The following is a 10,045-nucleotide window of genomic DNA, read 5'->3' as shown; positions in this document are numbered from 1 at the left end:
TCTACATATCTATCTATGAAAGAAATGAAAAGTAAAGGCTTAAATCAAATATGATGAATAGTAAAGTTTTACATTTTCTTTACATCTGTGTCACCGAATGCCTTAGTTAGGTGACAGAGTTTTTACCTTTTTCTAAAGCAAGAATTTTGAGAAAAGGAAGGACATTTGGATTATAGTTCTGGTTCTGCCACTATGATCTTGGGAAATTCCTCTAACTTTTCAGGGGTGATGGTTACATATGCAGAATTTTAGCACTGACAGCTTCCTGAAATCTCAAAAGTAGTTCTTTTTATATTATGGACTCCATTGGAAGTCTAACAAATACAGTCTTTAAATAAAAAATAAAATGCATAAAAATACAAAGGAAACCACTTATGTTTAAATATAGCTATTAAAAAAACTAAAGTTCATAGGTTCTGGATTAAGACCCTCTGACCTAGATTGAAAATGAGGTTGTTTTAATTGAACTATTTTAAATCCTTTCCATGTCAGAAATTTTATGATTTCAAATACTGGTCATTTTTAGAATTTATATGCCAAGTGGATTAAATAGGGCACCAAATATATAATTTTTGTATAATCCCTTCATAACATCTACAAAATATTAAAAAGAGAGTAGCTATTTTTAGAAATCAACTTCATGGATATTCTATACTCACCTTCTGAATAGTGTAACCCCCATTTAGAAATTTCATAAGAAAATGAGCACTACTAGAAACTAGTGCTTGTAGCTTAATTAGCATCTAATTTGATTTCTACTGAGACAGAAATGAAACTTTTAGAAGATAGAGTTTCAACCAGTTGTGTTATGGATATCAACTTTTTATTTATAAAATATTAAAATTCTTATTTTAATTTTAATCTCTTAGATTTTATGTATTTGTATTCTGAAAAGTTTTACTAAATAAAGTTTTTGTTCTTTAAAAAATTGAAACTTAAAACTCACTCTTTAACAGAAACAGCTGGGAAAACTGGAAAACAGTATGGCACAACCTAGGTATAGTCCCATATCTCATACTCTATACCAAGATAAGGTCAAAATGGATATATGATTTAGATATAAAAAGTTATGCCATAACTAAATTAGGGGAACACAGAATAATTTACCCAGCAAATCTTTGGAGAAGGGAGGAATTTATGACCAAGCAGAAGATAGAAAGTATTATAATATGTAAAATGAATAATTTTGATTATATTAAATTTAAAAGTTTTTGTATAAACAAAACTAACCAAGATTAGGAGGAAAACAACAAAACTGGGGGTGGGGTAGGGTTTGTGTAGCATATGTCTCTGATAAAGATCTAATTTCTCAAATTTACAACAAACAAAAGTCAAATTTATAAGAATATAAACCATTCCCCAGTTGACAAATGGTCAAAGGATATGAACAAGCAATTTTCAGATGAAGAAATCAAAGCCATCAATAATCATATGAAAAAATCTTGTAAATTCCTGTGATAATCAAGAAATGCAAATTAAAACACTGTTCAGATACCACCTCACACCTATCAGATTGGACAATATGGCAGTAAAAGAAAGTGTCAAATGTTGAGGGAATGTGGCAAAATTGGTACACTAATACCTTATTGGTGGAGTTGTGAACTGATCCAACCATTCTGAAGGGCAATTTGGAACTACACTCAAAGGGCTATAAAATAGTACATACCCTTTTGATCTGGTAATGTTACTACTGGTGCTGTATCCCAAAGAGATAATAAAAAAGAGAAAGAATCTACTTACACAAAAACATTTGTATCTATTCTTTTTGTGGAGGCAAAGAATTAGAAATTGAGGGGATGTCCTTCAATTGGGGAATGGCTGAACAAATTGTGGTACACTTTGGTAATGGAATATTATTGTGCTATAATCAATGATAAGCAAGATGATTACAGAAAAAAGCTGGAAAGATCTATGGGAATGACACAGACTGAAATAAGCAGAACTGAGAAAACATTGTACACAATAACAGCAATATTGGACAATGGTTATCTGTGAAAATGCAACATAATGATCTGAGGCAGTCTTGAAAGACATAACAAGGGAATGCTATCTATCCACCTCCAGAGAAAGAATTGTTGGAGTAGTCTTTCACATCAATGTATCTTTGCTTTTTAAAGGGTGGGTTTTGGTTATGTATAACTTTGCTTATACCACAATGACAACTATATAAGTGTGTTTTGCATGACAATAAAAAAATTAAACTCCTAACCTACTTCACTTAAGAATAGTAATACCCTATTCAGGTTACATTTAAATTACAGATGAATAGTTATCTAAAAAATTTAGTATATGATTAAATATCTTGTCAGTAGTAAGAATTTTTTTCTGCCAACTTTCTTTAACTTCTATAATTACTGAGGATCAAATGAAGTCACAAATTCAAATTCTATGTTTCAGGCTCCTATAATACTTTTATTCTGAAATTTGAGAATATATATACATATATATGGAATGTTTCTCTTTTTTCTTCATCTAACATACATTGACTTAATATAGGCTTAGATAAATGTAAGTGTATATATCATAGTTTGATAAATTAAAAAAAATTTCAAACACTTTCTGAAATTTACTATAGCAAAATTTTTGCCTTAATCAAATAATTATGATGTGTGTGTACACATGCATAGGTGTGTATGTAGTATATATACAACTTAAGTATATTATAAAGAGTGGATCATCTTATGTTTAAATAATCTGTTTTTTTCCTTCTATAGATAACATGAAATTTTGTTGATATCAAAAATTACTATGAACTTGAGACTTCTGTTTTTCAAAGATCTAAAAAACAAGGTAATTTAATGAAGAAGTAGGAAGGCTTTTTAAAAAATGATCACTTGGTTGCAGTTGAACTCACTTCCCTAATTTGACAATAAAAATCTTCATTTCATTATGAAATGATGTATTAAAAGTAAATTAAAGCCAATTTGATTTATAATGTAGGGATACCCTATTTGTAGATTTAGCTATGTGATGCAATTATTATGGATTTCTTATTAAATGAGTTGTCATTCTTTACCCAGAAAAAATAATTCTTAAAGAAAGGATACTAATTTGCACCAAAAAATGATGAAAGACAAGCAGTGATAACATGAATACTTGGATGATATGTAAAAAATTACCCTCTGAGAAAGGATTTTTCATAGGGTCAAACATATCTATTTTCTAAATGTGAATTATAATTTTCTGTATTTAATTCTTGACATCAACCAAAAATTTTTAAAGAAAATTTATACAATTTCATTACTTAAAAAATATTAATAGTGAATCAGTGGCCCAACAAAGTATTTAAAAAACTTTCTATTGCTAAAAATGTCAAATTATAAAAGGACACCATCAACCCTAACAAATCAACAGCAAAGTAGGCAGAAATGAATAAGACAGATTTGTTTTCAATGAAAAGAAACTTGATCTGAGTGGGAGTTCCAGTTGCTAGAAAAGTAAATTTGTCTAAAGTATCTAAAAAGTAAGATTTTAAATATATAATATATTTATAAAAGGTAATATTGATGATCAAGGCACTGCAATTTAATGTATATTCAAAAAAGTCATGCAATAACTTATAACTGATTGCAATTGCAACAAATCACCTTTGGAAAGAAAACTTTGATCTTGAATGCTCATTAAAAAATCTTCATTACAAAAACCTCTGACAAAGGTCTAATTACTCAAATTTATAAAGAGCTAAATCAATTGTACAAAATCAAGCCATTCTCCAATTGATAAATGGGCAAGGGACATGAATAGGCAATTTTCACGTAAAGAAATCAAAACTAACAATAAGCACACGAAAAAGTGTTCTAAATCTCTTGTAATCAGAGAGATGTAAATCAAAACAACTCAGGTATCACCTCACAACTAGCATGACTAGTTACTAGTCTACTAGACTAGGCTAACATGACAGCAAAGGAAAGTAATGAATGCTGGAGGGCATGTGGCAAAGTTGGGACATTAATGCACTGCTGGTGGAGTTGTGAATTGATCCAACCATTCTGGAGGGTAATTTGGAACTATGCCCAAAGGGCACTGAAAGACTGTCTGCCCTTTGATTCAGCCATAGCACTGCTGGGTTTGTACCCCAAAGAGATAATAAGGAAAAAGACATGTACAAGAATATTCCTAGCTGCACTCTTTGTGGTGCCAAGAAAATTGGGAAATGAGGGGATGCCCTTCAATTGGAGAATGGCTGAACAAATTGTGGTATATGTTGGTGATGGGATACTATTGTGCTCAAAGGAATAATAAAGTGGAAGAATTCCATGGGAACTGGAAGGACCTCCAGGAATAGATGCAGAGCGAAAGGAGAAGAACCAGGAGAACAATGTACACAGAGACTGATACACTGTGGAACAATCAAATATAATGGACTTCTCCATTAGTGACAATGCAGTGATCCTGAACAACTTGGAGGGATCTATGAGAAAGAGCACTATCCACATTCAGAGGAAAAACTGTGGGAGTAAAGACACTGAAGATAAACAACTGCTTGATTACATGGGTCAAGGGGGATATGATTGGGGATGTAGATTCTAAATGATCCTGCTACTGTAAATGTCAACAACATCAAAATAGGTTCTGATCAAGGTCATATGTAATACCCAAGGGAATTGCACATCTACTACAGGAAGGGTGGGTGTAGGGGAGGGAGGGAAAGAATATGATTCTTGTAACCAAAGAATAATGTTCTAAATTGATGAAATAAAATTAAAATTAAAAATAAATCCATTACATGTATTATGGAACTTAGTCATGAAGGAGAGCAAAAGCAGGAATAAGAGTAAAAAAGTAGGCTCAGCTGGAAGAAGAAATGTTGGCGAGGTACTAAAGAATAGGCTAAGAAAGAGACAAGATAAAGAGTGCCTTTCTTCCCATGATGAGTCTTAATTTGATGTTGATTACAATTGAATGTTATCAAGTTAAGCAAACTTAAGTAATATAACCAAAAGACTAGAAAAATAAGGTTCATATAATTTTGAATAGGGGAAATTAAGTTGTTAAACCTCCTATGATAGCCCAAGGTCATGGTATGATCAAGACTAAGAATAAATCTGAAGGAACAAAAGGGTAGATTTAAAAAAAACTATATGATATACTATTTCTATATATATTTAATCTTCCACTATATAGTATATATGCATATAAATAATAGTATATATATTACACACACATATATATATATATATATATATATATATGCTCATAGTATTAAATTGTGGTACAGTAGTGTAAAATTGAGATTTGAACTCTGGACTTCAATCCCCACAAGCCCTTGCTCCACTTCCCCAAAATGCTTTGTAATCTCATGGAATTCTGAGGTGGGCAAGATCGAGAAGGTACTTAAGCTGATTGCAAAGGCTTTTGAACTCTCTCTCTCTCTTTTTGGACTTCTGTTTTTGGGGCAGACGTGGCTCTTTCCATAATGTAGGTGAGGTCTTGTCTAGGCCTCTGGCCTAGGCACGTGTTTTTTCTTACTTGTATATTCTTAAATTCTCAACCTTTAATAAACCTCATAAAATATAATACTCTTTGCAGAGAGAAACTAATTTCTACCTGTCTCAGATGCCTCAGTCTCCCCTAAATTTTAATCTTTATAGTAGTATATATAGTATACTGTACCTCCTACTGAATTTATATATTAGTATGTATATACATGTATATACATGAAGTATACTGTACCTCCTACCTAATATATATGTTAAATATCTGTAAAATATATGATGTCACATTATAAAAGGCATACTGTGCCTTCCTGCTCATACAGACATACACACAGATATCTTCTGAAAATGAGTCACAAATAAGTTTTGCATTAAAAGGAGTTTGATCTGAACAGAAATTCTCAGTGCTTTAATAGCAAAGAAAAGTAGTATCATAACATATTTTATTCCTGGACTGCTCCAATAGTTAGGAAAGTTTTCCTTATTTTTAGCTAAAATATGCTTCTCAATAGCTCCCACACATTGCTCCTAGTTCTTCTGTCCTTAGAGGTTAAATAAAACCAATGTAAATCCACTTCTATACTATAATCTAAGAAAAGTTTCATGATGACCAGTATTGCCACCCCCAACATACATATCCAAACAGTTTCTGTGCATATCTTCTGAACATTCCTATTTATTTCACTGACTCTTTATGGTTGGTTTTGGGTACATTTACCATTCTGGTTTCAATTTTCTGGAGAAGTACTCCAGCAAATGGGTTTGGAACAAGGACACATATGATACCCAGTGGAATTGTGTGTCAGCTATCGTCAGCTAGGGGAGGGATGGCAGGAGGGGAGGGAGGAAAAGAAAATTATTTTTGTATTCAACGAATAATGTTTGAAATTGACCAAATAAAATGTTTAAATTGAAAAAAAAGAAGTACTCCAGTATTTTAATAACCCCTTTGAAATGTCAAGCTGAGAACTAACTTGCCTAATATAATGGAAAGTGTTGAACTTAGAATCATAGCATTTGAGTTTAAAATCCTGACTCTGACTCTTACTGTGTCACCTTGGCCAAGTAACTTCTCTCTGAACCTTTATTTTTTTACCTATAAACTTATTGAGTTGTATTAGATAACTTGTTATGTCCCTTTCAACTCTATATAATATTTTGTGGTCTAATATAGACTAGAGATATGATGCACTTCATTTCTAATAATCTGTTTTTGTTAATGCACTTTAAAATCTCATGAGCTTTCCCCCCATGGTCCTGTCACATTATTGCTCATATTGAGCTGAGCTAAAGTCCTTCTGGTGTCTGCCATCTAGCTAATGCAGTAGTCGCCACTGTAAGAAACACTAGCATGGGAAAAAAAGTAGTCAATAGCTGAAAACCAGGCAGCTTCTATATAATAAGGGGGAACTGGGCTGATCCCAAAACCAAGGCTTAAGAAAATGTTGACGTATTTAAGAACTTGAGCAATTGAAATGAAAATGTGCACCCTTTGAGGTACATTTTAAACCCTCTTTTAGACACTTATTTCTTAGATACTTGACTCTTGACTTCTTTCCCTCTCCTTTCAATTCTGAAACTTCCTTCACCTCTGGCCTGTATTTCTAAGTCTTGAATATACCTCCTTCCTCTGCCCCCCTACCTCCTTGCTAATTGATGACAATCTTAGAATCACAACATGTCATAGAAGGAAGGGAACTTAGCAGTTAGCCAAGCCCCCATCATTTTACAGATAAAAATAATGAAACTTAAAGACATGGATTTACTTGTTCATTGCTATGAAGGTAATACATAGGGGAGCTAAGAAGTGAATTCAGGTTCAATTCCTAAATCTTTATTTAGTCCCATTTCTACTTGTGATAGGAGCAATATTCTTCACTCTGCCCCAACCATATTCCAGTTAGGTTAATTTTTACTTAAAAGGATTGGGACCATTCTTGAGTTTTGCTTGTTCAGCGTGCCAAAGGCTCAAGTTTCCATTAGGAGTTCTAGAAACGTTCTAATGCTTGGCTAGTTGATGACAACAAGCAACTCAAGCAAAGGAACTTCATTCAGCCAAATCAACTCAAGGTGACTTTAATGTCTATGCTTTTTTAATATCCTGATATGGTTAAGTCAATGCTTTTTAAACTATTGAATGACCTACAATTGTCACATTTTATTTCAGTATTGAACCTAAATTACTAGGGGTGTGACCTGAGTAACATAGAATACCACTACATCATACTATCTAACCTTGTATAATATTTTGCTTGTTTCTCACACAGATCAATGAAACTGTCTTAACCTTTGCTACAAAAACCTTGAACCAGACCTGCTACTAGCCAGATCTAGAGGCAAAGCCAAAGAAGAGCACAATATATCAGAGTTTTTTCTTATGGACTCTTGTCCAGATACATTTTTTTTTTCAAATTTGTTACCTGTGCAGATGCTTTTTTTTAAAACTTCAGGCTAGGATTTTACATTTTTCCATGCTAAATTTCAGAATTCTAGCATTTCTTATCTTTTGGATCTGAATCGTGTTAGGAAACTCTCCCAACTTTGTTATAGGAATGTAAAGGGATGCTTACAATTTCCAGAGCTTATCTATTGACTCTGGGAAGACTTAGCCCTTTCCATTGCTAAAAGAAGGAGTAGGAGAAGAAAAGGTCTGGTGAAAGGTAATGATGTCTGCAAGTTCAAGAGGAAATGAATGGATAGGCCATTCAGCAGGCCTCCACTGTCATTGTTGCCCAACCTCAGGAAAATGGGAAAGGACTGTAGCTGGGCTATGGAGCAGCTGCAGACCTGTTGCCAAGAAAAAAACAAACAAATAAAAAACTGGTGACATGCATCATTTTCTTCACTTAATTCTTGGGTTTTCCTCAGTCTTTTGCTTTCTCAATTTTGATTGATTTGGTTTGGTCATTGACTTTCAAAGAAACCTATTTCTCCAAACTAATATGTTTGCTTGTTGTATTGCTGGCTTGTACATATGTCCTTTATGATTAAACACAGATGAGAGGGAGGCAAGTCTATGGTAAAGTTCCTAGAAGGAGAAATTTATAGATATGATTAAAACTGGTAAAAATATGGGGGCTTGTAATGAAATGAAAGATATATTATTAGTTCATTTCTCCCCTTACTTTCCAAAAACAGAGAGAAAGATTAACTGAATGGGACTTAAAGTAATATAAGTACAAATGAGTATAAAGCACCTTATGTGGAAGAAGTGGAAAGACATATTCCTTGGAAGGCTGTTTTGCTTGGAGAAGGTATCTTCTTTAACCTGTTTGGGTTTAGGTGACTACAGAGAAAGCCATGCCTGAAGGGAAAATTTGAGAATAAAACATGACCCACAATAAGGTCAAGGCTAAGTAAGAGGAAACAACTAGTTTTGTTTAGCAAATTTTCTACCTTTTTCCCTGCCTCCCACTATTGAACTATTTGATAAGTGTAAAAATTGAGACTTGAACTTGGGACTCCATTTCCCAGGAGTCCTTGCTCACTTCCCAAAATGCCTTGTAACCTCACCTGGGCTGAGAGCAAGATGGGGTATTTAACCTGGCTGTAAAGGCTACTGGCTCTCTTTCCTACTTCCGCTTCGGAGCAGACAGGTCTTTTCATGATGTAGGTGAGGTTGTCTAGGCCTCTCTGGGCCTACACATGTGCTTTCTTATTCTGTATTTTCTTTAATCCTTAACCTTTAATAAACCTCTAAAAATATGATACTCCTTGCCGAGAGAAACTAATTTCTACCTGCCTCAGTTTCCCCCCCCCAAATTTTAACTTTTACATAAGAATGCCGTCTACACCTTCCTCTAAGTAATTAAAACAAATATTCAATAGAACAAGCATAAGGGTAGAGAACACAGTAGCCAGAGGACTCCCTCAAATTTTTTATGGATCATCTCTCCATGGATCTGGTTGCTTGGTTCTGAATCTGACTAACTGTGCTATCATCCAATCACTACAGCTGTATCGTCTCCATAAGAAGATCATAAGAATCTTTGTTGTTTGCCTTGCTAACATCTGAATAGACTATTCCAATTAGTATTCCCTAAACCTACCAATTTAGTGGCTGTCAAAAAAAGAAAATGATGGACCTATGCTAACCTGTAGTGATTGTTGTTTCCCTTCTAACCAGAGTTTGCAAAGCATTTTAAAAATATGCCCCCAGATTAAGCTCACTAACCCATAGTTTGAAGACTCTATTTAGCTTGACCATTTAAAAAATTGGAACATTTGCCCATATCCCATCACAGGAGTTTGAGCTGGAAGGGAACTTAAATATAATTTACTCTAATAACATTATTTAAATAATGAGGAAACTGAGGGCTAGAGGTAAGATGACTTGTCCAGGGACAAGTAAATAACAAATTAAACCAAATACCTGACTCAAAATTTAGAGCAGGTTCTACCCTACTATCACATAATTCTCTCATCCTTTACAGTTTTTAAAGTCCACCCCCCAGTAGTTCAGGAATTATGTCTGCAAGGCTTCTCTCTCTTTCCTCTACCTCCTCTCCTATCCTGGGATATAATTTATTAGGGTTTGGTGGTTTGAATTCATTAAGGGCAGTTAGATGTTCTCTTATCATCTTTTCCCTTATCTTGGATTCTAGTTAACT

At 33.6% G+C, this 10,045-nt stretch overlaps 1 long non-coding RNA gene across 1 annotated transcript; it reads left to right on the top strand.

Annotated features, from left to right (window-relative positions):
- The first annotated feature begins 2,705 nt into the window (after window positions 1-2,705).
- On the top strand, window positions 2,706-8,268 carry LOC107649650 (uncharacterized). The gene is made up of 2 exons (XR_001623628.2): window positions 2,706-2,790; window positions 7,703-8,268. It is a non-coding gene; the product is annotated as an uncharacterized LOC107649650 (long non-coding RNA).
- Window positions 8,269-10,045: the final 1,777 nt, after the last annotated feature.

The sequence above is a fragment of the Monodelphis domestica genome, chromosome 7, assembly GCF_027887165.1.
Source record: "Monodelphis domestica isolate mMonDom1 chromosome 7, mMonDom1.pri, whole genome shotgun sequence".
Taxonomy (NCBI): domain Eukaryota; kingdom Metazoa; phylum Chordata; class Mammalia; order Didelphimorphia; family Didelphidae; genus Monodelphis; species Monodelphis domestica.
Note: the sequence above shows the minus strand (reverse complement) of the source record. Positions and strands in the feature narration are given on the sequence as shown.